At 41.6% G+C, this 25,550-nt stretch overlaps 2 protein-coding genes and 1 non-coding gene across 5 annotated transcripts in view; 1 reads left to right on the top strand and 2 right to left on the bottom strand.

The window, feature by feature from the left end:
* Nucleotides 1–24,638, bottom strand: part of LOC116482438 (fatty acid-binding protein 5-like) — a 34,505-nt gene extending 9,867 nt beyond the window's left edge. The window contains exon 1 of one of the 2 annotated variants that reach the window (XM_032753584.2): nucleotides 24,601–24,638. The gene's annotated coding sequence lies outside the window, so the exon portion shown is untranslated. Of the gene's footprint in view, nucleotides 1–20,445; nucleotides 20,533–24,600 lie in introns of those variants that run through there. The other variant, XM_058427185.1, reaches the window with a different exon arrangement.
* Nucleotides 1–24,781, bottom strand: part of AKAP13 (A-kinase anchoring protein 13) — a 347,162-nt gene extending 322,381 nt beyond the window's left edge. Inside the window, exon 1 of one of the 2 annotated variants that reach the window (XM_032175851.2) lies at nucleotides 24,651–24,781. The gene's annotated coding sequence lies outside the window, so the exon portion shown is untranslated. Of the gene's footprint in view, nucleotides 1–24,600 lie in introns of both variants that reach the window. The other variant, XM_032175850.2, reaches the window with a different exon arrangement.
* LOC116482686 (U7 small nuclear RNA) lies at nucleotides 15,012–15,073 on the top strand. Its single transcript, XR_004251959.1, has one exon. It is a non-coding gene; the product is annotated as a U7 small nuclear RNA (small nuclear RNA).
* Nucleotides 24,782–25,550: the final 769 nt, after the last annotated feature.

A 25,550-nucleotide genomic window follows, 5' to 3' on the forward strand; every position in this document is an offset into this window, starting at 1 on the left:
GATTTTATTCTGTGGGCAATGAGGAACTACTATTTTTAAATAGGGCAGTGATACGACCAAAGCTGAGCTAAAAGAAGAATAAACTGACAGAACATAAAACAGGTGACAGCTAAAAGAGAAAATCTGCCTTTAACTATGCTATTGACCTTATCTGCATCTGAGGTAATCATGCTTCAATCTTGGTCAGTCCCTCTCCTTAAAAATCTTTTACACTAATGATTTCTGACGATGTGTGTAGTAAAGTCAGGACAAGCTAGACTATACTACGGTAACAACAACCAGAAGGTATCAGAAGTTAACACAATGAAGTTTACTCCTCACTCACTCAAAGATCACTATGGCTCCAGGCAACTCTCTGGGGCAGCTATCCTTCAAGCCTCGGGGCAGTATTCCAACCTGATTTCATCATGTGGTACTGTCATATCTTCTTTGCTTCCAGGTCCCAAAAGCAAGGAAAGACAGAGGATTTCACGTCAGATTTTTTTTTTTTTTTTTTTTTTTTTTTTTGAGAGGAGTTTTGCTCTTGTTGCCCAGGCTGGCGTGCAATTGTGTGGTCTTGGCTCACCGAGAATCGCTTGAACCACCTCCCGGGTTCAAGCAATTCTCCTGTCTCAGCCTTCCAAGTACCCGGGATTACAGACATGCGCCACCACGCCCGGCTAATTTTTGTATTTTTAGTAAAGACAAGGTTTCACTATGTTGATCAGGCTGATCTCAAACTCCTGACCTCAGGTGATCCACCCCCTCAGCTTCCCAAAGTGCTGGGATTACAGGCATGAGCCACTGCACCCGACCTCACATCAGCTTTTAAATGCTTCTAGCCAAAAGTAACACCTTTCCATGGGACACAGCAAGTCACAAGACCATGCCATCTTGAAATAGGCTGGGAAATGTGATATTCCACTGCAAAAAGAAGGAGAACTAGAAATTGTAGTGAGTAGCACTAATGCCCACCACATTTTGATATTTTTACAGTGTCCAGCAATAAATTATGTTGTGAAGAAAAAAAATGCCCAATTTCTTTGCATTAGGTACCACCACGGTAAATCTGTTCTTAGGGCATCAAAGTTAGCACCACATTGATCATAAAACAATCTAATCTCTGTATGTTCACTGACTCTAAAGAATTTATCATCACCTATTTTAGATTTTTTCATATCTATTATTCTTTTAGGAATAATTTCCAACCATTAAAACATAGCTTATTTCATTCTGCTCTAATCTCATAAATTTCTCATTTTTTCCTTACTTATGAGGACGTAACAGATAAGGAATGGGATATACAATATGATCAAATCATTTCTGCCCTATTATTAAGAGTCCTTGGCATAACAAGCAGTTAAGAACAATGAAAGTTGCTAATCACTTATATTACCAGGTTTCATTAATGAAAAACATGAGTAATAGCAGTGCTATTAAAAACATCCCACAGCTACAAAACTCCTGTAACTTTAAGAAAGGCAGGTGAACATAATAAAGAATGCACACATTTTAGAAACACAATCCTAGTTTCAACCCCCAGCTCTTGCACTTCCTGGCTGTGGGAGTTTAGCCAAGCTACACAATCTTAGTAAGCCTCAACTACCATTTACGGCAGAGCTAACTCCAGCTACTTCACAAGACCACCCCAGGGTTAAGTGAGACAATACAGATAAAATGCTACAAAGTAAGTGCTCAAAAAAAAATAGCAGCTAGTATAAATAGGTTTTGATAAGCAAGGAATACGATTCTTTGCATCTTTTTATCAGGATTTCCCAAGCTCCCGGAGAGCTAAAGAGTACTTTAATTTCTAATTGCTTAGTTGAGAAATATCTCATGGGCAGTTAACATCAGAGCACAGCCTAGTAGTCAGATACCACGATCATCCATTGTATTATACAGTTCCTTCATGATTCAGCCAGTAAAATTTCCCTAACTCTGAAAGACTTATACCAAGAACAAAGACATCCAGCCAATAGATGGAGATTCATAAACACCAAATCCTAGGCACCAGAAGACACTTTCAACATATTTCAGTCCAGATGTTTCCAAACTGATTTTTTGGCCATGGAAGCGTCTTCGAAGGAAACATTACAGGAAACTCACAAAAAAAAAAAAAAAAAAAAAACTAGAGTAAAGTGGAACAACTCTGTGTAGCACCACTTGCTCTCTTTTTCATGCCCTTCCCAATCCCATTTGGGCCCTTGATGTAATTCCAAGGATCTCCAGGACTTGAGGATACTTTTTGGGGAAAACACAACAAATAACCAAACAAAAACCTGATACAGTTTAACCGTTTCATTTTTGATGGGAGAACTGAGGTGGAGTGGGCTAAGCAACTTGCCCAAGGTTGTTGGCAGCAAACTAAGCCAAATTTATTGAATCCTAATCCAGTGACTGTTCACTAACAAGTTTTTCTCAGCTACAGAATGCTTTACATCAGAATTTATCCTTTACATTTCTACCAGTCAGTGAGTTTCCACCTTCCTATTTTTAATCTGGCATTCTTACTACTACTGTCTTGTTACTCATTCTCTTATTACTTTGTTCCCCATTATTATTGTCCTATGTCCCAGAAAAACTGCATAGAAACATTTAATTCCTACCACTGATTTACCAAGCTAATTGTTTATCCCAGATCCCTAAGACAGGAAAGAAAGTAGTGAGACCTAAGGAAGAATCCTCTGAAATGTGAGATACCAAGGTCCTATTTGTTGGTTGACCAGCTAATTGTTATTACTCTCTTTTTTGCAACCTCAAAGGGACAGTTTATCAAGAGAATACTGAGACAAAAAAGACTAGCTTCTTTGGTAAACAGTTTATTATAGCTCAAGTTACTAGGGGGAGGAAACAGTAAAAAAGCAGAATGGCACACTTCTGAGATTTAAGCCCAAATAATGTGGTTGTAACAGAGGAAACAAATCAGAGCTGGCCTTGCCCCAAAAGATTTCCAAAACAGAGGTCCTTTGGGAGACCTACAAAAATTCTGATCAATTCAGGCTGGCAGAGAAGACGTCCTCAAAATTCCACATAGGGTTCCTTACCAAAACAAATTAACATCTAGACTTCATAACGAAACTGAACAGTTCAACGATCAGGTATACTACATAAAAAACTGGGTGGTTTCAAGACCACAGAAGCCCTCCCACATCTGAATTAACTATCTACATGTTCCAAGACTTTATTATAGAACCATCATAAATCAAATTTCTACTTCTAGTGATATAATATGCCAGGCACTGTGGCTCGTGTCTATAATCCCAGCTCTTTGAGAGGCCAAGGCAAGTGGATCACCTGAGGTCAGGAGTTTGAGATCAGCTTGACCAACATGGCAAAACCCAATCTCCAATAAAAATATGAAAATTAGCCAGGCATGGTGACACACACCTGTGGTCCCAGCTACCTGGGAGGTTGAGGCAGGAGAATTGCTTGAATCCGGGAGGTGGAGGTTGCGGTGAGCTGAGATTGTGCCACTGCACCCTAGCCTGAGCAACAGAGACTCTGTTTAAAAAAAATATATATATATATATATATATATATGGCTACTAAATTATAATTAATCAGCTATTTCTCTGTAACCAGAAATAGGCTGAATATCAACCAGATACTCCTAAGAATGTTCAACAAAACAGAGACAAACTGGTGTATCGACAGTGCCAAGAGATCACCTTACACACCTACCTGACTTACAACTTCCTATACAACTAGTTCTTCCTACTTATAATATAGAAAACCTTCACAAATATTATGATTGAAAATTATTATTATAGCTGAGACCAATTAACTAATCTTTGGCTCAGAGAAAAGGGTTTGCCTATATTAAAGTCAAGAACACGGTTCCAAAGTTTAATTTGCTTGTTTTCTTGATTATCTAAACCATGATGTCAATATGTAACTGTGATTTGAGGAACATATGTGGATTATACATATTTGTACTTTCAGAACTAAATTTTGTTTTTTAATTTTTTTTTTAGAGACAGAATCTTGCTTTGTCACCCAGGCTGGAGTAAAGGCAGGGTGATCGTAGCTCACTGTAACCTCTAACTCATGGACTCAAGTGATCCTTCCGCCTCAGCCTCTCAGGTAGCTACAACTACAGGCATGCATCACCACCCAGCTAATTTTTTAATTTTTATTTTGTAGAGACAGGCTCTCACTATGTTGCCCAGGCTGGTCCTGAACTCCTGGCCTCCTGACTTTAAGCTATCCTCCCACCTCAACCTCTCAAAGTGCTGAGATTATAAGTGTGAGCCACTGAGCCTGGCCCAGAACTAAAAGCTTTAACAGTCAGGCACAGTGGCTCATGCCTGTAATCCCAGAACTTTGGGAGGCCCAGGTGGGAGGATCACTTGAGGCCAAGAGTTTGAGACCAGCCTGGTTAACACAGTAAGACTCCATCTCTAGAAAAAATAATAAATAAATAAATAAATAAGCTATAACAGTAATTCTAATATGCATTTAGATATGCAACAGAATGGCCATAGATCGTCTCTCACAGGGCTCTTTGTGTAGAAGAGGATCTTACTCCTTAGCATCTCTAAATCTTATTTCAAATACTTCCCCGTTTTATTGCTGGAGTTAATTTGAACTGACAACTAAGAACAAGCCAAAGGAACATGATATCAGTGACTTTATTTGAAAGTTTCCTCCATGCGTCTTTTAATATTGAGAACTCAGATTAACTTTCAGCACTTAAGAGGGCAGTAACTGCGGCCCAGCGCGGTGGCTCACGCTTGTAATCCCAGCACTCTGGGAGGCCGAGGCGGGCGGATCACGAGGTCAGGAGATCGAGACCACGGTGAAACCCCGTCTCTACTAAAAAATACAAAAAATTAGCCGGGCGTGGTGGCGGGCGCCTGTAGTCCCAGCTACTCGGAGAGGCTGAGGCAGGAGAATGGCGTAAACCCGGGAGGCGGAGCTTGCAGTGAGCCGAGATTGTGCCACTGCACTCCAGCCTGGGTGACAGAGCGAGACTCCATCTCAAAAAAAAAAAAAAAAGAGGGCAGTAACTATACTTCATGAGTTTCTTCACATCCTTTTAGAAATACAGAGCTCTGGCCAGGCGCAGTGGCTCATGCCTGTAATCCTAGCACTTTGGAAGGCCAAGGCGGGCGGATCACGAGGTCAGGAGACTGAGACCATGGTGAAACCCCGTCTCTACTAAAAATACAAAAAATTAGCCAGGCACGGTGGCGGGCGCCTGTAGTCCCAGCTATTCAGGAGGCTGAGGCAGAAGAATGGCGTGAACCCGGGAAGCGGAGCTTGCAGTGAGCTGAGATCGCGCCACTGCACTCCAGCCTGGGCAACACAGTGAGACTCCGTCTCAAAAAATTTAAAAAAAAAAAAAAAATAGAAATACAGAGTTCTTTCATTTTTTCTTTGGTTGCCAGTAATCCAGTAATTCTATGAGTAATTATCTTATGGCATCTAAAACTTTAAAAACGTGTTTTCTAAAGGTTATTGGAAAATAGTAAATAGGAACTGTCATATTCTGCCAAGTGACATAAGCTTTCTGTAGACAACTTGACAATATCTATCAACAGCTGCTGAAATGTACACCATTTGCCCTAACGATTCCATTTATCTGAGAGAACAAAGTAAACAAGGACACACAGATGTATGTATAAGGCTGTTCTTCAAAGCAATGTTTATAATAGCATAGAGAAAAGAGGCAGGAGGAAGGGTGATGGGGAAAAAAGATACACAACCTATTCAAATAATAGGAAATGAACTGAAGATAAATTTAAGTCCATACAAAGAAATACCATATAGCCATTAAAATAACTACATCAGTTACTTGAAATCATATAAAGGTGGCTGGCAGAAACACGTGGATCACTTGAGGTCAGGAGTTCAAGACCAGCCTGGCCAACATGGTGAAACCCCATCTCTACTAAAAATCCAAAAATTAGCCGGGCACGGTGGCGCGTGCCTATAATCCCAGCTACTCAGGAGGCTGAGGCAGGAGAGTTGCTTGAACCTGGGAGGCAGAGGTTGCACTGAGTAGAGATCGCACCACTGCACTCTAGCCTGGGCGACAGAGTTGAGACTCTGTCTCAACAACAAAAAAGAAATCATATAAAGGTATACTGAGGAAATGTTTTATAACCTGTTTATGCTCAAGAGTACATAAAATATGCCACATATGGCTATTCCACATATGGGTTGTATATATGTACATACACACACTCTCTCTCTACAAGTTTTCAAGTTTGGAAAGAAAAATTATACCAAACAATTTTCTCTAGGTAGTGTCATTTATGTGTACTTTTTTGGGACTATAGTTCCTAAATTTCTAGAGGAACTGTACACTACTATTGCAATAAAAATAAGACTTATTAAAAATGTCTTTCATAAATCATGAAAACAATCTGATGACTCCTAGAATAACAGATTAACCATAAAAATAAATCTACTGGCAAAGTCAAAGTTACATAAAGTTCTGCCAAAATAATAGCTCACAGTGATGTCCCTTTCACATAATTACTCGTTTCAACTCTTGCCAGAATGAGGAATGCTGAGCAGAGTATGAGTTCTAGAGTAAGATCCACGTTCAAGTATGAACTCAGCCGCGTACTAACTGTGTGACCCTGAGCAAGTCGAGCCTCTCTGGGCCTCTGTCTCCTCATCAATAAAATATGGATACTTATACATTTTGTGAGGATTAGAGTTACGAGGATTAAAATGAGGTAAGGGTTTGTAGAGTACTTACTACTACACTTGGCAAATGGAAAGTAATAATAAATGATGGCAATTATCACTATTATTTTTACTGCCTATCAATCAAGAAACAAAATCATGAGTGCTTTTAAGGGCAGTGACTACATCTTATTTTGTTTATTCCTCAATCCCTGGCACCCAGTACACAACAGGCCTTAAATAAAATGCTGACTGAAGTATATATAAAATTAGCTATTAATTTCTCTGAGCTTCAATTTCCTTTTCTGGTAAAATCATAAAAATACCTTCCTTGCAGAGATAAGACCTGATCTACGTAAGACGCTTAGATCAATAATAGCTACCAACAGATTAATAATGGTTCCCAATAAATGACAGCTATTATATTAGTGAACTTGTCCCTGCAGATTTCAACATGCATCAAGGCTGAGGGGAGAGAATAAATACAATTTTTCTTCTGAATTAGTATTTGAGTCCCGAGATATCTCACAGATGAACCATTACCTTTATTTGAGCTCAGGAAAGAAAACTCTCCATTTACAGGCACATAACCCAGTGAGCTAACTAATAAAGTGATCATCTTTAGACTGCCACAAGCACTTTTGGCAAAGCAGCCAAAATAATTCTTTACCACAGAGGGGGTGAAAGAGGAGTATTTCAAAGAATCTATGCACTTAGGACATAATATTTACAAAAAGTGCTATGAAAAACAATGTATCAATTGTTTTTGGGCCTTCAAATGAAAGCTTTTAAGATATCAACACTATTTTTAAATACATTGCCAAATAAATTATTAAGGAAATACAAGATTTATGGAGGTATTCAATTACCTTAAAATGTATTTTCTTTCACAAAAACCAAAATACTTGGGAATGCATTATTTAAAAAATAATCCTCCAGGGGAGAAAAAAATCACCAAATTCAATGGGGGGAATAAAAGACTACTGACGTGAAAACAAAAATAATTATGTATAAATCAAAGCATTCCTGTGCTGGTACTTAAACAGTTATCTAAGAAAAAAAAAAAAAGTCTAACATACAAGAGGACTCAAAAAAATTGCACAGATCAGTAATTTGTGCAGTTTTAATTTTCCATGTCTAATTTGACAGAAACCTCAAATTTCATACAAAAGTGCTTAATAAAAGGTTTGCAGTCCCATTTCTGCAATTACTCTGCTGAAAGGAAAATAGGCTACTCAGCACTCATTTGCTTTGAGTTAAAGTTGTCTGTTTCATATCCTGGAAACCTATCGTGCCTTGTTTTACAGAGGCATTTCATGGTTTACAGTATTATATATTGGAGTAAAAATACCATTTAAAAATCACTAAAAAGAAGAGTTGGTAGTGACTTTCAGGACAACTAGGATGAACATATTATAGTAAAGCATGGGAGAATTGTATGGTATATGAACTATATCAAAACAAAGCTTTTTTAAAAAAAAATGCATGTAGAGAATAGCGAAATCTTGCTAGAATCTGGGTAATGAGTATATGAGTCAATTCTACTGTTCTATTGTGAATATGTTTTACAACCATAATTTTGTTTTTTAATTAAACCAGCCATCACGCACCCACATTCTGAGGTCAACCATCCATATGCCAATGATGAAGTTGCTGAAGAGGTTAAAATGTAAAGTGACAGAGCCCTACGTGGACCAAGCACAACAACCAGGCAAGAGCTGTATAGATTTTACCACCAAACTTGGTCAACACCAAACTTCCATTTAACATGGTGTCTTCTCTTTCCCCAAAAGAAATGCTTTAAACTGACCAAAATCAAACTAAAACTGATGCTAGAAAAGAAAAAAATAAACATCTGTTCATTTATTCACAACAGGATGGATTTTATTAAGCTTAACATACACATGTATGTTATATGTGTATATGTGTGTGTGTGTATAGTCAAAAATTCATTCATCCTTCCATCAACCCAAATATTTCTTGAGAAGCAACTATTATGTGCCATTGTTACTGGGAATACAGTAATCAACAAAGCAGATAAAATTTGCCCTCAATAAGTTTATAATCTGGGAGGAAAGATAGACATGTTATATTACCTTACCCCATCTATTCAGTGGGCAATCTGACAGTACATCCTACTAAATTAACCGGGGAAAGGAAATGAACACTGGGCAAAGACAATATGGAAAAACCAAAGAGGTAACCAAAAACAGTACAACTCAAATCCCTAATCTAAATACGAAAAACAGTCATTTATTGGATTGTTTGGAAACCAGCTAGGTTTCCAAAAGAAAACTTCTATCTTGTCTTATACATACAATCTGTCCGATCAAAAAAGTCTCCCTTTTCAAAAAGATAAATAAACATTACCTTCAGATATCCTTTCAAATAAAAGAGTAACTTTAACCATTTAACTAAGCCAATCTCAATTATTCATAATTCATATATAGTATTACTCAATGTCCAGCTGTACAATATTCCTTCCAAGTTGCCATAAATCTTGGCAGAACAGAAAGATAAGTTTAAACCTGGGTGTATTTCATGTTACAAAGAGGTTCAACAGCCACAGCCAACTCATCCCACTTTTAAATTTTCAGATTTCAAGAAGAGAAGGAAAGGGATGGAGAAAAAAAGAAAGACTTGAAAAACAACACTATTGGATAGAGGCAAAAGTTTCAGGGCCATTCTTATATAGCCCCATTAAAAGAACAAGTTCTCATTCATGATAAAAATTTAATTAAATATACATACCAAGCTATCAGAATTCTCCTTTCTGCCATCACATACTAAGGTTTCTCTGGCAAGGTTATCTACACAAAAGATTCCTCTGAACAATGAACGGTTCCTCTGAACAATGGGCTATAAGCAATGATGAAAAGGAACTTGCGTGTCCTGTCTTAGGAAACTACCCAGACACACTATTTATCAAATAATTCTATTTACTGTACTGTATTAGAAAAAGAAAAAGTGTTTACAGTAATAAGGTTGGCAAGAATATTAAGAAAATTAATTAGTTACTCCAAGCAAAGTAGAAAGGAGTCGTTGCAACTCTGACGAATCCTCACTAATGTGAAAATAACCTCTGTCCCATTTCATGTCCAAGAGCCTAAGTTTTATCTTTCTCTGGCCATCCTTCTAGGACTCAGTGAAAGGTGAGTCAGCAAATACCATTTCACAGAACAAAAGAACTCAAGGGCAAAAGAAGAGCAGTAACCTGCTCAAGGTCACACAGTCAATTATGTGACAGAACCCCGCTAAATTGGGACGACTGTCTCCTTCCAACTATAAACCTTGCCAAGTTAAAGCCATTTTACCAGGGGGTGGGAGGAGAGGAGATGGAATCAGGTGACAAGCAGTAGTGAGGCAACTAGCAAAGTATCTACTTACAGAGCTATTATTTCCTAAATCAAGAGTGAAAAATAAAAGATTTTTTCCCTAGAAATTAACATGCATGCTCCATTCATTTGCCAGTCTCTGCTCCAACAACATCCTGGCCTTCAACATGCTCAAAGGGATGAATCAAGGACAATTCCATTTAAGGGACTACGGAAGAGAAAGTTGCATTACATGACCCAGGTCTTTCCCCAACCATTCCACCCTGTGTCTTCTGTTGGGTCCACATAATCCACTCCCCTGCATTACGCAGAAGATATGCACCCAAAAAATGTGTTTGATATGAGCCAAACTGGGCTGAAAGCTAGGGGGGTAAGAAAAGATGTTTAGAACTTCATGGTGCATACCTGTATCTTTCTTACTGAGGGCTTGCTTACTCCTTCTCCCCCAACACTCCAGTACTACTAAAATGAACCTAAAAAACTGGTTTTTCAACTTCCTATATAGGTTACACATGAACTAATTAAATGTTTGTAAAACACTTTGAAGATGTGAACAAATGTGTAAATGTTAATTATTAATGTCCATCCACAAAGCTTCTGTATGTGAAGGAAAATACAATTCTACTGGCAAGTTTCTGCTACTTTCAAGGCACAAACATGGAAGCCTAGCATGTTTTTAAGAATTCTAGGAAAACTTTAAGAGCAGACCACATTGATTTTCTATTTACACCAAGAACAAGATGGAATTTTAAACTGGCTACTTTGGATATAATTATATCAAAGTGAAAAAAATGTGACTTATGGCATATATAATAAAACTAGAGTTATGTATATATATAGTCACAATGTCCCAGATGAAAGTTGTAGTTCACTGACTTGAGAGAAGCAAACTTAAATCTCTAAACCCTAGTTTTTTTCATCAAAAAAGGGAGAAATAACAATATCTATCTTATAGGATTACTGTAAGGAAGTAAGACAATGTAGATGAACATAACATGTAGGTAAACACACAAAAGTTTCTTAAAACTTTACTTTTTCAAAAACACCTTTTAGAAAATGACCTCAAAAAACCCCTCTAGACTGGACATACACACTATTCTATGCTCTAAAGATACACACAGCACTATTTTGGCAGGAATGCCCAAGCAAAAGCTTTGGCTATTACTGCTCACTGACCCATGCATGCCTTTACTCCCTGAAGAGAGGAAGCACCTCAGCCAGCCCACAAGGCTTCATGTGATCAAATGAACACTTAGAACTCTACTTCCCAACTCTTGTTACCATATTTTTTTCCCCAAATAACTCCCAAACTGCAAAGTCTCATCTATAGTTCCTTTGTATTCTGAGCCCAGCCGCTCTGCGTACAAAGCATCCAAGAGGATGTACACTCTGTGTACAAAGCATCCAAAAACCATTTTCTTCCAGCTTGTTAAAGGTAAAAGAAATTATTTCCATGCAATGTCACAACGGACCTCCCTTCTCCCACTCCAGAAACACACCCACTTAGACAAGGCAGAACTCAAATGCCAAGACAAAGATGATAGATTAATTTACAGAATCGCTTCTCGGCCTTTTGGCTAAGATCAAGTGTAGATTAATTTACAGATACCACCCAAATGACTGAGTATGTTTTTAGAAGTGATTCATGAATTACTGAAAATGTCAAATTTGTCAAATGCCCCTGTCATATCCACCACCTTTAGGACAGCTATCACCTGGGAAAAAGGATACTTCTAAAAATCTAAGTTAATGTTGATGGTATAATTCAGATTTTAAAACAAAACAACTTCATGCTCAGTTCAATTATTCTGAAGAAATCTGCCCACCACAATGCAACATAAAGTACCCTTTCAACAAAATGGGGCCACAATTAACCTGGTGGGAAGAGTATGTGCTAACAATTTTTCCAGGAACTGTTATGTACTCATTTCAAAACCACCCAGAGCCAGGTGCAGTGGTGTGTGCCTGTAGTCACAGCAACTAGGAAGGCTGGAGTGGGGGGATCACTTAAACCCAAGAGTTCAAGTCCAGCCTAGGCAACACAGCAAAACCTCATTTCTTGACAAAAAAAAAAAAAAGAAAAAAAATACTCTTAACTGATTCCCATCTATGATTAAGATTATTCTGTAATCCCAGCACTTTGGGAGGCCAAGGCGGGTGGATCACGAGGTCAGGAGATCAAGACCATCCTGGCCAACATGGTGAAACCCGTCTCTACTAAAACTACAAAAATTAGCCGGGCGTGGTGGTGCATGCCTGTAGTCCCAGCTACTCAGGAGGCTGAGGCAGAAGAATCGCTTGAATCTGGGAGGCGGACGTTGCAGTGAGCCGAGATAGCGCCACTGCACTCCAGCCTTGGTGACAGAGCGAGACTCCATTTCAAAAAAGAAAAAAAAAAAATTATTAAGTGCTCACGTTTTTAAGATGATAGACTATACATGGTAAAAAAAAAAAAAATGGAATAAGTAATATCAGCAACCACAAACAAATGAAATCCATTACCCTAGAAACTCACCAACTGAGCTCAACCTCAAAAAATATTATTAACTCCTTTTATTAAGAATAAGAATAGGGCCGGGCACGGTGACTCACGCCTGTAATCCCAGCACTTTGGGAAGCGGAGGTGGGTGGATCACGAGGTCAGGAGTTCAAGAATCGCCTGGCCAACATGGTGAAACCTCATCTCTACTAAAAATACAAAAATTAGCCAGGCATGGTGGCACATGCCTACAGTCCCAGCTACTCGGGAGGCTGAGGCAGAAGAATTGCTTGAACCTGGGAGGCGGAGGTTGCAGTGAGCCAAGGTCGCGCCACTGCACTCTAGCCTGGGTGACAGAGCAAGACTCTGTCTCAGAAAAAAATAAGGGGGCCAGGTGCAATGGCTCACACCTATGATCCCAGCACTTTGGGAGGCCAAGGTGAGTGGATCGCTTGAGTCTAAGAGTTCAAGAACAGCCTGGACAACCTGGCAAAACACCATCTCTACAAAAAGTACAAAAATTAGCTGGACATGGCCAGGCGCGGTGGCTCACACTTGTAATCCCAGCACTTTGGGAGGCCGAGGCGGGCGGATCACGAGGTCAGGAGATCGAGACCACAGTGAAACCCCGTTTCTACTAAAAATACAAAAAATTAGCCGGGCGTGGTGGCGGGCGCCTGTAGTCCCAGCTACTCGGAGACGCTGAGGCAGGAGAATGGCATGAACCCGGGAGGCGGAGCTTGCAGTGAGCCGAGATCGCGCCACTGCACTCCAGCCTGGGCGACAGAGCAAGACTCCGTCTCAAAAAAAAAAAAAAAATTAGCTGGACGTGGTGGTGCACACCGGTGGTCCCAGCTGCTCAGGAAGCTAAGGTGGGAGAATCACTTGAGCCCAGAAGACAGAGGTTGCAGTGAGCCGAGATCGCGCCACTGCACTCCAGCCTGGTCAAAGGAGTGAGACCCTGTCTTAAAAAAAAAAAAAAAAAAGGAATAAAGACAAATATACACTCTGCAGAAAATCAGAAGATCAAAAGTTACCCTCATCTACTTTGCAGTAGCCTCCTTCCAGACTATCTTCGTATATGTGTATGTGAAGTACATTCAAATAGTACACTAGCATCACATAAAAACGTCATTATCTTTCCACTATCACCAATATCCTTAGAGTACACAAATGGAAAATAGAGTTCACTAATATTTTTATCATGCTCAGAGAAGAAAAGTTTTCAGCATGTTTGGAATCCTAACTAATTCTGATATAATATGCAAGATAATTGTTTTAGGTCACTACCATCTTCCTTCATTCATATCCAGTCTTCCTTTAGTTACTATACATAGTGGTGGTTGTTTTATGACTGTCATGATTACTAACTACTATGCCATGAGCCCCTATTATGGAGCTTTATACAGCTCTAATTCCCACTAAAACCTCCCACTCTCCCTTCTCTATCTACAATTCTCTAATTCATACACCCAGTCCAGACCATCACTGAACTCCAGAACTGTATATCAAAATGCTTACTGATACCTTCACTTAAAAATTTCACAGACCTCAAACTTAGCATGTCAACAGGGAAATCACAATTTCAACCTCTCAGCAAACTGATTCCACATCTTCCCCATTTACCCAGTTGTTCAGGGATCCTCTTTAATTTCTTTCTTTCCTTTAGAACCTTTTCCCAATCTGTAAGTAATCCTATAGTTCTATTTTCAGTGTATATGGATTCAAACCACTTCTCACCACTTTCGCTGCTACCACCCTAATCCAAGCCACCATCTTCTCTAGCCTGAACTATTGCAAATCTCTTAACTAGTCTCTCTGTTTCCACTACTGCTCCCTATGCCAAGAGTAAAGTTTTTAAAGCCTAAATCAACTCTTGTCATGCCTTGCTCAAATCCTTCAGCTGTTTCCCACCATCCTTAAGAGCCTATTTGATCTGGTCTCTGGCTACACATACAAACCTTATCTCCTCACGCTCTTTCTCACCCACTCCAGCCACACCAGGCTCCCTGTTCATTCTCCCATCTCAGGCCCTTTGCACTTGATGTTCCTTCCATACTGAACATACTTCCTCTGAATCTTCATGTGGGCTTGCTCCCTTGACTTTCTTCAGGTCTGTTCAAATCTCACCTCCTCAGTAAGGCCTTGTCTGACCTCCCCAATCTCTGCTAATACTCTTCATATCCTTCCTAGAATCATCACCACCAGACATGCCTGCAATTGTCTGTTCACTCATTTATTTTCTACTTCTGTCAATAGGATATAGATTAATGGCAGCAACTACAGATGTCACTGAATCGCCATTACCTAGAACCGTGCCTGACAAACAAAAGATACTTGAAAAAATTAACAAACAACCCTACAAGGTATGTCATATAACCATTTGCCAAAAGAGAAAAGAGAAGATTAGATTTCAGAGATAAATAACTTACCTAAAGCTGCATGGTAAATAAATAGCAAATGCGCCTGAAAGAGCCAGCACCCTACCCACTGACTCACTACAACCTGTGACATAAAGCATACATGCTAAGAAACAAAAACGCAAAAGCAAGCATTTCTACATGAAAACACCAGATCACAAGTGTTACAGATCTTTTAGAATTTGTCTAGCAGGTTTTCTGGTATTCACTGGAAGACTCCCCCACGGGGGGGGGGGGGGGGGGGAAAAAAAAAAAAACAAAGATCCTTCTCTTTCTGTTCATCACCATAGCAATTCATTTCTTTGATTAATCTTAGGTATGTACCATGTGCCTCTTCAACTAAAGGATATCTACATTTTTTTGTATTTCCCACAAAGCAATGGCTGAGCTACTGTCAGAAGATAGTCAACAAATACTTCTTTGTTATTTATACCCCCAAAGATTTTGAGAATCCTGTAATGAAACTTAAAGAACCACCAACAAAGCACACTCACTCAAAGGACTTCAGCTGCTAACCATGATGGAGTAACTGGATCCAGATTTATCCTGGCATCCTCCCTAACTACTAGAAAAGTGAACAAAATGTATGAGGCAGCATCCTTTAGAGCCTGAACAACAGGCAGCACAGAACTGCAGTCCCAAAGAGAAGGGAACAAATGAGATAAGCCCTAAAATCGCCTCAGCTTTCTGGCTGGAGGTACCTTCTAGACCACGATGCAATGAGGAGGATCAAGCACAACATGGCAGCCTTGTCAAGTTTAGAAGACAAACATAGCTTGGGAAGGCTAAGGAGTCTGAAAATTGCAGAGTACGAGAGGAGGGAGTTGCATGAAAAAGGAGCTCCAGAAATCAGCACACAGGCCCCATGAGTCTCACACCGAGTAGTGAGCCAAGCATGCATATTGTAAAAATACATGAGGGCAAGCAAAGAATCACCCAGGAAATGTAAGCTAAATGATCCCCAAAGTTTACACAGGGCTGGGAGACATTTGTGTTCTCAACTAATACAGTCCTCACGGGGAGCCCAATTCTTCAATGAAAACTACAGGAGCTTCATGCCTTAGTAATGGGGTGTAACAAGCAACTTACACTCATAAGTTTGGCAACTTAACTTGCCAAAACAAAGTATGATACTCTTTAATGCAATGGTTCTTGTGTTTGAAATAACTTTTCCCCCAAAGAGACATTTGACATTTAACAGATAAGGACTCAACAACTATCACGAATATTATACATGTGATCAAGAATCTATTTTAAAAATGAACATAACTGGAAACAAATGGAAGAAATAAAAAAAGATTCAGTAGCAAATGGAACCCAAAGACATGTAAAAAATAATACATCACGACTAAATGAGTATTATCACAAGAATGCAAAGCTATTTCAACATATTATACCAGACTAAAGAAGAAAAAACGTATGATTATGTCAATAAATACAGAAAAACCTTTGACAACATTCAATATCTATTCATGATAAAAACTCTCAACAAACTAAACACAGAAGACAACTTCCTCAACTTGATAAAAGACATCTACAAAAACAAACACCTATGGCTACCATCATATTAATGGTCAAACACTCAGTGTTTTCCCCTCTAACATCAGGAAAAAAAAAGGATGCCCACTTGTAAAACTCCTATTACACATTACACTGAGGGTCCTAGACAGTTCGGCAAAGTAACAAAAAGAAATCATGCCCAGCGCGGTAGCTCACGCCTGTAATCCTAGCACTTTGGGAGGCTGAGGCTGGCAGATCACTTGAGGTCAGGAGTTTGAGACCAGCCTGGCCAACATGGTGAAATCCAGTCTCTACTTTAAAAAAAGAAAGAAAGAAAATACAAAAATTAGCTGGGCGTGTTAACATGCACCTGTAATCCCAGCTACTTAGGAGGCTGAGGCACAAGAATCACTTGAACCTGGGGGGCCACAGGTTGCAGTGAGCCGAGATCGCACCACTGCACTCCAGCCTGGGCGACAGAGCTAGACTCTATCTAAAAAAAAAAAAAAAAAAAGGAAATGAAAGTATACAAAGTGAAAACGAAGAAATCAAACTGCTCTTATTTGACAATGACATTAATGTCTATGCAGAAAATTCCAAAAATCTACAAAAAAAGCTTCTATTACTAAAAATGAGTTTAGCAAGGGTGTAGGATCCAAGGTCAGCAAATAAAATGATCTTTCTATATACCAGCAATGAACAACTGGAAATTGAGAAATATCATTCACAACAGGACCAGAACACATGAAATACATGTATAAGATTACAAAACACATGCAAGATCCAATTGCTAAAAACTACAAAACACTCATCAAAAATCTAAGGTCTAAATAAGTAATATGCCATGTTCATGGCTCATTATTAAAATATCAATTGCCTCCTAACTGATTTCCAGCTTCAACACAATGCCAATCAAAAACCACAGCAGCCTGGGCATGGTGGCTCATGCCTGTAATCCCTACACTTTGGGAGGCCACAGTGGGAGGATCGCTTCATCCTGGGAGTTTGAGACCAGCCTGGGCAACACAGACTCTGTCTCAACAAAAATAAAAAAATTAGCCAGGTAGTGCATGACTGTGATCCCAGCTACTTGAGAGGCTGACGTGGCAGAATTGCTTGGGCCCAGGAGATCAAGGCTGTGGTGAGTGGTGATCCTACCACTGCATTCCACACTGGACAACTGAGTGAGACCCTATCCCTTTCTTTTTTTTTTTTTTTTTTTTGAGACGGAATCTCGCTCTGTCACCCAGGCTGGAGTGAAGTAGCGCAATGTCAGCTCACTGTAACCTCCACCTCCCGGGTTCAAGCAATTCTCCTGTCTCAGCCTCCCAAGTAGCTGGGATTACAGGCACCAGCTATTTTTTGTATTTTTAGTAGAGACGGGGTTTTGCCATGTCAGCCAGGCTGGTCTCGAACTCCTGATCTCAGGTGATCCACCCGCCTCAGCCTCCCAAAGTGCTAGGATTACAGGCGTGAGCCACCACACCCGGCTGAGACCTCATCTTAAAAAAGAAAAAAAAGAAAAAGAAAAACCCAGCAGGACTTGTGGATAACAGCAAGATAAATCTAAAATATGCACAAAAATGCAATGCAACTAAAATACCCAAAAAACAATTCTGAAGAATAATAAGATAACTCACACTACCTGATTTTAAAACTTACTCTAAGGTGACAGTAATCAACAGTGAGGTGACAGAGAAATGAAAGACACAGATCAATGGAATAGGAGAGAGAATCCAGAAACAGATCCACACATTTATGATCAACTTGCAAAAAAAAGGCACAAAGGTAATCAACAGAGAAAGGACAGTCTTTTTAAAAACTGTTGCTGGGGGCCGGGTGCGGTGGCTCACGCTTGTAATCCCAGCACTTTGGGAGGCTGAGGCGGGCGGATCACGAGGTCAGGAGATTGAGACCACGGTGAAACCCCGTCTCTACTAAAAATACAAAAAATTAGCCGGGCGTGGTGGCGGACGCCTGTAGTCCCAGCTACTCAGAGGCTGAGGCAGGAGAATGGCGTGAACCCGGGAGGCGGAGCTTGCAGTGAGCCGAGATTGCACCACTGCACTCCTGCCTGGGCGACAGAGCGAGACGCCGTCTCAAAAAAAAAAAACAAAAAACAAAAAAACAAAAACTGTTGCTGGAAAAATTGTAAATCCATCCACAAAAAAATAAACTCAATGCATACCTTGCACCATTTAGGAAAATTAAATCAAAGCGGATAATAAATGTAAATGTAAAATTTTAAGCGATAAAACTTCTAGGAGAGCCGGGCACAATAGCTCATGCCTGTAATCCCAGCACTTTGGGAGGCTGCGGTGGGTGGCTCACTTGAGGTCAGGCGTTCGAGACCACCCTGGCCAACATGGTGAAACCCCATCACTACTAAAAATACAAAAATTAGTCTGGCGTGGTGGTGGGTGCCTGTAATCCTAGCTACTCAGGAGGCTGAGGCAGGAGAATCACTTGAACCTGGGAGGTGGAGGTTTCAGTGAGCAAGATCTCACTCACTCCAGCCTGGACAACAAAGCGAGACTCCATCTCTAAAAAAAAAAAAATAACTTCTAGGAGAAAATATAGGGGAAAGTCTTTGAGCTCTTAAGTTAGGCAAAGATTTCTAAACTATTATACCAAAAGCATGATCCACTCAAGGGAAAAAAAAACACACACACTGGATATCATAAAACTTAAGAACTTCTGCTCTTCAAAAGACATTATTAAGACAAGTAGGCCAGACACAGTGGCTCGCGCCTGTAATCCCAGCACTTTGGGAGGCCAAGGCAGGTGGATCACTTGAGGTTAGGAGTTCAGGATCAGCCTGGCCAACATGGAGAAGCCCCATCTCTACTAAAATACAAAAATTAGCTGGGTGTGGTGGTGTGTGCCTGTAATCCCAGCTACTCAGGAGGTTAAGGCAGGAGAATCACTTGAACCCAGGAGGCAGAGGCTGCAGCGAGCCAAGATCGCACCACTGTACTCCAGTCTGGGTGACAGAGCCAAACTCCATCTCGAAACAAACAAACAAAAAAAGACATAATTAAGACAAGTAAAAACAGACTAGGAGAAAATAGTTATTTGCGAATCATATATTTGATTCCAGGGTATATACAAAAACTCATTTTTTAAGCAAAAGATTTTGAATTGACATCAAAGAATGACAAATAATCAGATGAAAAGATACTTAATATCATTAGTCATTGGGCAAATGAATAAAAAGGCTACATTCTGTGTGATTCCATTTTTACAACATTCTTGAAAAGGCAAAAAACCATGGAGACAGAAAACAGATCAGCAATTTCCAGAGTCTGGGGGTAGAGAACCAGTTGAGTACAAAAGGGCTCAGAAGAATTCTGGAGGATGAAGGAACTGTCCTATTTGAAGCAGTGGATATATGAATGTATACACCTGTCAAAACTCAGAGAATGTTACACTAAAATGGCGGAATTTTAGTGAATGTAAACTATACATATGAATAATTAAAGAATGAAAAAATAGAGACTAAAGAGATATGATGTGCTGAGTGAACTTTCATTTTATCCTGTCCAAAATTTTTCTTAATCAACTATAAAAGGTATTTGGGGGACAAATAGAGAAAGTTGAACAGGTATTGAATAATATCATAGAATTAATGTTAATCTTTCTCGTTGTGAATAACTGCAGTTGGTTATGTAGAAAAAGGGTCAGCAAACTTCTGTAAAAGGCCAGACAGTAAATATTTTCTGCTTTGTGGATCACACGGTCTCTGCTCTAACTACTCAACTCCGCCACTATAGCACCAAAGTAGCCAGAGAAGAGCTTACAGAGTGACATAAATGGTAAAAAACCTCATACCTTTTCCTTCTCTCCCATACTAGCATCCATATCATACAAGCACACTGATATCCACCTTCCCCAGGCACTGAACACAGCATTGCCTCACACAAATGTTCATACGATCACGGTATTTCAGTACCAGGTCCATCCTTCCAGCAAGGTCTGACAAAAACACATTATCCATTCATCTTCTATTTATAACGTCACAATCAACTTGTAGGTGGATGAGAAAACTATAAATATGAGGACAAACACATGAAACAGACTTTCTTCCACTGACCAGTGAGGACAGATGCATGAAACAAACTTTTTTTTTTTTTTTGAGATGGAGTCTTGCTCTGTCGCCCAGACTGGAGCACGGTGGCACGATCTCGGCTCATTGCAACCTCCACCTCCTGGGTTCAAGCGATTCTCCTGCCTCAGCCTCCCAAGTAGCTGGGATTACAGGCACCGGCCACCCTGCGGGCTAGTTTTTGTATTTTTAGTAGAGATGGGGTTTCACCGTGTTGGCCAGGCTGGTCTTGAACTCCTGACCTCAAGTGACCCGCCCGCCTCAGCCTCCCCAAAGTGCTGGGATTACAGGCATGAGCCACCGCGCCAGGCTATGAAACAAACTTTCTTCCACCCACGGCTTTCTCCTCTCTCCCCACTTACAGCAGTAAGACAGCCTAACCTGGGAATGAGAGAGGGAAGCTACTTCCAAATGGACGCCTGTCCCCATCAGTAATAACCAAGTCTATTCAAGTGCTAGATGTTAACTTGAAAAGAAGGGAACATCAAAAGTCCAAGTTTCTTCGCCTAGCTTTGTCAGGAATGTTTTTACCCTCAATCTGTAAGTGTGACCAAATATAATTTTTAAAGGTTCATCCTCGATCTGTAAGTTTGATCAAATATGATTTTTAAAGGTTTACTATAATCTCTTCATCAGAAAACTAATGGAAACATGGAATAAAATCTAAAGAAATGTCCTTAACAGGTAAATATTTCTACACTGTATCTACTCCATCTGGTACTGTAAGTATTCTAAACTATGCTAGTATAGCTGCTTTAAATCACTGCCTTCTTCTGTAAATGGTGTCACCTTTAAAGTGTTATCTTGAAGAGGAAGTGAGTGATTTGCTCATGTCTCTGTACTGAACACTGTTAGCACCCAGTCCAGTTCTACCTTAAACAAGTTTGGGAAATACAGACATAATCCACACTTGTTATTTGTCAAGACTAAGGTAAAATAAAGTTGGAACTCATATCCTCTTATGACTGATGTACTGAAAACAATCCATCTCTCACCATTTCCTAAATAGCATAGTCACAAAGAGCTCTACCCTACCAAGCCACTCTGCAAGTCCCACTCTCAAAGGAAGGCTCACAGGTGACTGAGAAGATAAACTCGCTATTGTTTCCATTATCCTTCAGTTCATCTGGCACCTTTGAAGAAATAGATTTGGATAAGACTCACAAGTCTCAGGCCGGGCGTGGTGGCTCACGCTTGTAATCCCAGCACTTTGGGAGGCCGAGGCGGGCGGATCACGAGGTCAGGAGATCGAGACCACGGTGAAACCTCGTCTCTACTAAAAGGGGCCCCTCATCCCACTACTGGGAGGCTGAGGCAGGAGAAGGCGACTTCGGAGGCGGATTTGCATGGCCGAGATTCCCACTGCACTCACTCCGTCTCAAAAAAAAAAAAGACTCACAAGTCTCAGGGCCCCTTCTTTATGAAAGAAATAGCTAAACCTCTACACTCAGAAGCATCAGATTTTTGAGAATGCTTAAGTCATGTAAAAATGTATCAAAATTATTATCATTACAGCTACCAGGAAACAGCTACCTACTCCATGTTAGATACTACAGTTAAGTATCTCACATAGTTTCACTGATTCCTAACAACACTGCAAAGCATGTTACTAATCCTTATGGAGTAGGAAGCTGAAGCTCTGAGAGGCTATGCAACCAGTCAATGGAAATGTGGGGATCTGAACTCTACCTAGTTCCAAAGGGTGTACTTTTTTCTAAAATTTCTCTTTTTTTTCCAATTTCACAATGGAGGGAGAGTTGTGACTAGATTTGTCCAACAATTTTAATAATTTCACCGGCTGGGTGAAGTGGCTCACGCCTGTAATTCCAACACTGTGGGAGGCTGAGGTGGGAGGATGGCTTGGGTCCAGGAGTTAGAAACAACTGGGCAACAGTGAAGATTCCGACTCTAAAAAAAATAATAATAATTTCACAAAAAGCGGGGGGCCCATTTCTAAATTGGAACCTCTTGTTGAAATCCTTGGAGCACTAGTTAAGCCTACTTCTTTTCAAAAAATAATCGACAGATTAAAAAAAGATTAGAAATCCTTTTAAAGTAAATTTCATCAGAGATCTGCAAGTGAACTGTCATTTTGGACAAGTCCCCAGAGTTGGTGGCTCTCTCCTGTGTACGCTAGCTACCACTAGGCAGTAAAAATAATTTACCCAATTCAAACACATACCGTGCCTGCACTATGTTAAGACCACTGGCAAAGAGGGTACAAAGCTAAATAAGGTCTATCACAGCCCTCAAGGAGTCAAAGGACTAGAAGAGGAGTCCTTTTATACTATAGTATGTGTGCAGTTACCATTTAGTCAAGGCAAACGAAGTGTGAGAAATCCTAATACAATAGTACCTACAGTATAACATGCCATCACCGCCCTGAGAAGGAAAGCAACTGGTGCACTCGTCACATTATGTTGTAAGCAGCACCTGCTTACATGATGTCCCTCCCTGACAATCCCTTCCCCACAATCACACACACACAACCACAAAACCAGGAAGGGAAGCCATCGAGCGAGTATTGTGAATCCCAAAAGTGGCTCTGTAGTTTAAAAGTGCAATGCCTGTGCCTGAAGAAAATTTGTCTTTAGCTTCACCAGGTGAAGAAAAGTGGTTTTATAACACAAGGCCCACCAAACCAGAAAAGCCCAGGAACGCTTCTCCACGGGACTCACTTAGCATGAGAAATCACTCAGAGCAAACTGACACAGTATTTCTCAAATTTTTCTTTTTCATTTAGCAGATGGTAAAGGAATACAACTGAAGTTAACAATATATGACACTCTGGCCATTTTGCTCCACTATGAATGACAGACATTTAAGCTAGTTCCATCTGGGGAATTGAAACAATCATGTTCCTATCAGAAGCCACACAAACCAAATTAAGTGTTAATATGTGCACCCAAACTTGACAAAACTTGTACTTAATGCAGCCTGCAAATCCCCAAGAGTCCACGACGGAATACAAGAACAGTAACACTGGTTTATCTCAACTGATCTTAGCTTCTTCACAAACTTGCCAATAATGACCTTTCAAGAACTGCACCGTTTGTCCTCATCTGGGCAATCCAATGGCTTAGAAAAACTGAAGAAACTGCTTCTTCGAAAAATAAAACACTTGTTGTGGGGGGGAGTACTAACAACAACAACAAAAAAAGGCACACTGGTTTTTACTGTACTGAAGCAATAAACTCTCCAAATAACTTCATTAAAGAGTGTCATTAGCAAAGAATGAACACCAAAACACCGCTCAATCCAACTTTCATTGTGAATTCCGGGATCTAGAAGATTAAATGTGACGGTATCACTCTGCTGTAAGAACTATTTCCAAAACAAACCAAACCTATCTACCCCCTTTCTTGATTATTTTAAAAAAAGAAAGTTTTAGGGTTTTTCCTTTTTTCAACTTCACATACTTCTTGGCTTTGCAAAAAAAAAAATGGCAGTGAGCCGTATTTACCAAAAAAAAGAAAAAAAAAGTTTTGTTTGGTCTCAAAGTATAGCTGCAAGCTGAGCCGGCTGGCTGCACGAGTCCCAGAGCGCGTGGGGACCGCACGGGTCTCCTGGGCCGCTCGCCTGCGACCGGCGCGGGTCAGCTGGGCCGCGCCCCCGAGAAGCCGCGGAGAGGCACCGACAGGCGGGCCGGCCCGACGTGTTTACCTTCCGCGTCGGCCCCGGGGAGCCGCTCCCTCGCGCCCGCAGCACTTGTTCTCGGCGCGGACTCCACACCGCTGCCGCCCGCCCCAGGGGAGGAGTGAGCCCGCCCCGGCGGCGCCGACCCGGGGACCCGGGGCCTCGCTGGGGGCGGAGCGCCTGAGGGAGCATCCACGGCCAGGCGCGCCCCCCACCCGGAAAGCGGCGACGGCTCCCAAGTTGGGCTGCGGAGTGGGAGGCGCGCCGAGCCCCGAGCAGACAATGCGGGAGAAGGGTGATGCGGCGGGAGGAGGGGTCCGCAGAGCTGTGGTCCCGGCGCCGCCCGGCGACCAGTCTGTCCAGCCCGCCACCGAAACCCCCGCAGCCCCCGCCCCTCCTCCGGGGCCCGCCCCCACCGAGCAACCGCAGGGGACTGGCCGCGCTCCGCACCCCGACCCACAAATCACAAAACTTCCCCCAACTCCGCCAACTAAGTTGCGCTCTCACCGTGCGGCTCCCGGGGCTCCCCCGCGGGCTGAGCCGGGATAACTCCTCACCTTCGCCGCAGAGAAAGACAATAGGCGGCCGCTCTCCCGGCGGCGGCTAAAGCGGCGGCGACCGAGGCGAGCAATGGGCACGGCAGTCTCGGCGGAGCACAGGCGCTTCACCGCGGCTGCTCCGGCTCCGCGCTGGCCCTGCACGCAGCCCCAGCCCGCGCATGCGCCGAAAGCTGCTGGCGGGGTTGGGCGGGGGGGATGGGGCATGCGGGAAGGCGGTAACGCCTGCGAGTCCTCCCATGAGTACACGCGGAGCAAGAACTGCGAGCTGGGATTGCACGGCAGAGCTGCCCATCTCGCTGCATGAGACCAATAGTAAGGCTCCTGGGCGGGACACTCAGGTTGCCAAGGGAGGCTGAGGTTGACCGCCGCAGCTGCTCGGCGGCAAAGTGATCAAAGTAGGGTGACTGGCAGAGGCTGCTATGGGAAGTGCCCACCCACGGTCTCCTCTCCGCCCTGTCTCCAGAAACCGCCCTTCCTCTGTATGCCGGTGGTTACCTGAGCTGCAGCACTTAACCACACACATCGTGAAATGATTTACTCCTCTATTTCCCCCACTTCAACTCAGGAAGTGGGGTTTAGTCTTCTGTGTCCACAGCCTAGGACAGTCTCAGGTATTAGGTATTAAATGTAGGTATTAAACAAGTGTTAGATGGATGCTCGGAGCTATGGCGGAATCACAATTGTGACAGTGCATTCCGTGAACTTCTGGCTACTCGATCACCACAAAGTCATTCCGTGTTCGAGCTGCAAAGGACCTCAGAACTCATCTGGCTGCTTTGGGAAACAAAATGTGGTCCGTGTACCAACGGTGCCGGTAACCACTGGCCCAGAGAGGAAGGGCGATTTCTGGAGACAGGGCGGAGAATATATTAGTTTGTACACGAAGAAACTTCGTTT

The sequence above is a fragment of the Hylobates moloch genome, unplaced genomic scaffold (assembly GCF_009828535.3).
Source record: "Hylobates moloch isolate HMO894 unplaced genomic scaffold, HMol_V3 SCAFFOLD_14, whole genome shotgun sequence".
Lineage (NCBI taxonomy): Eukaryota > Metazoa > Chordata > Mammalia > Primates > Hylobatidae > Hylobates > Hylobates moloch.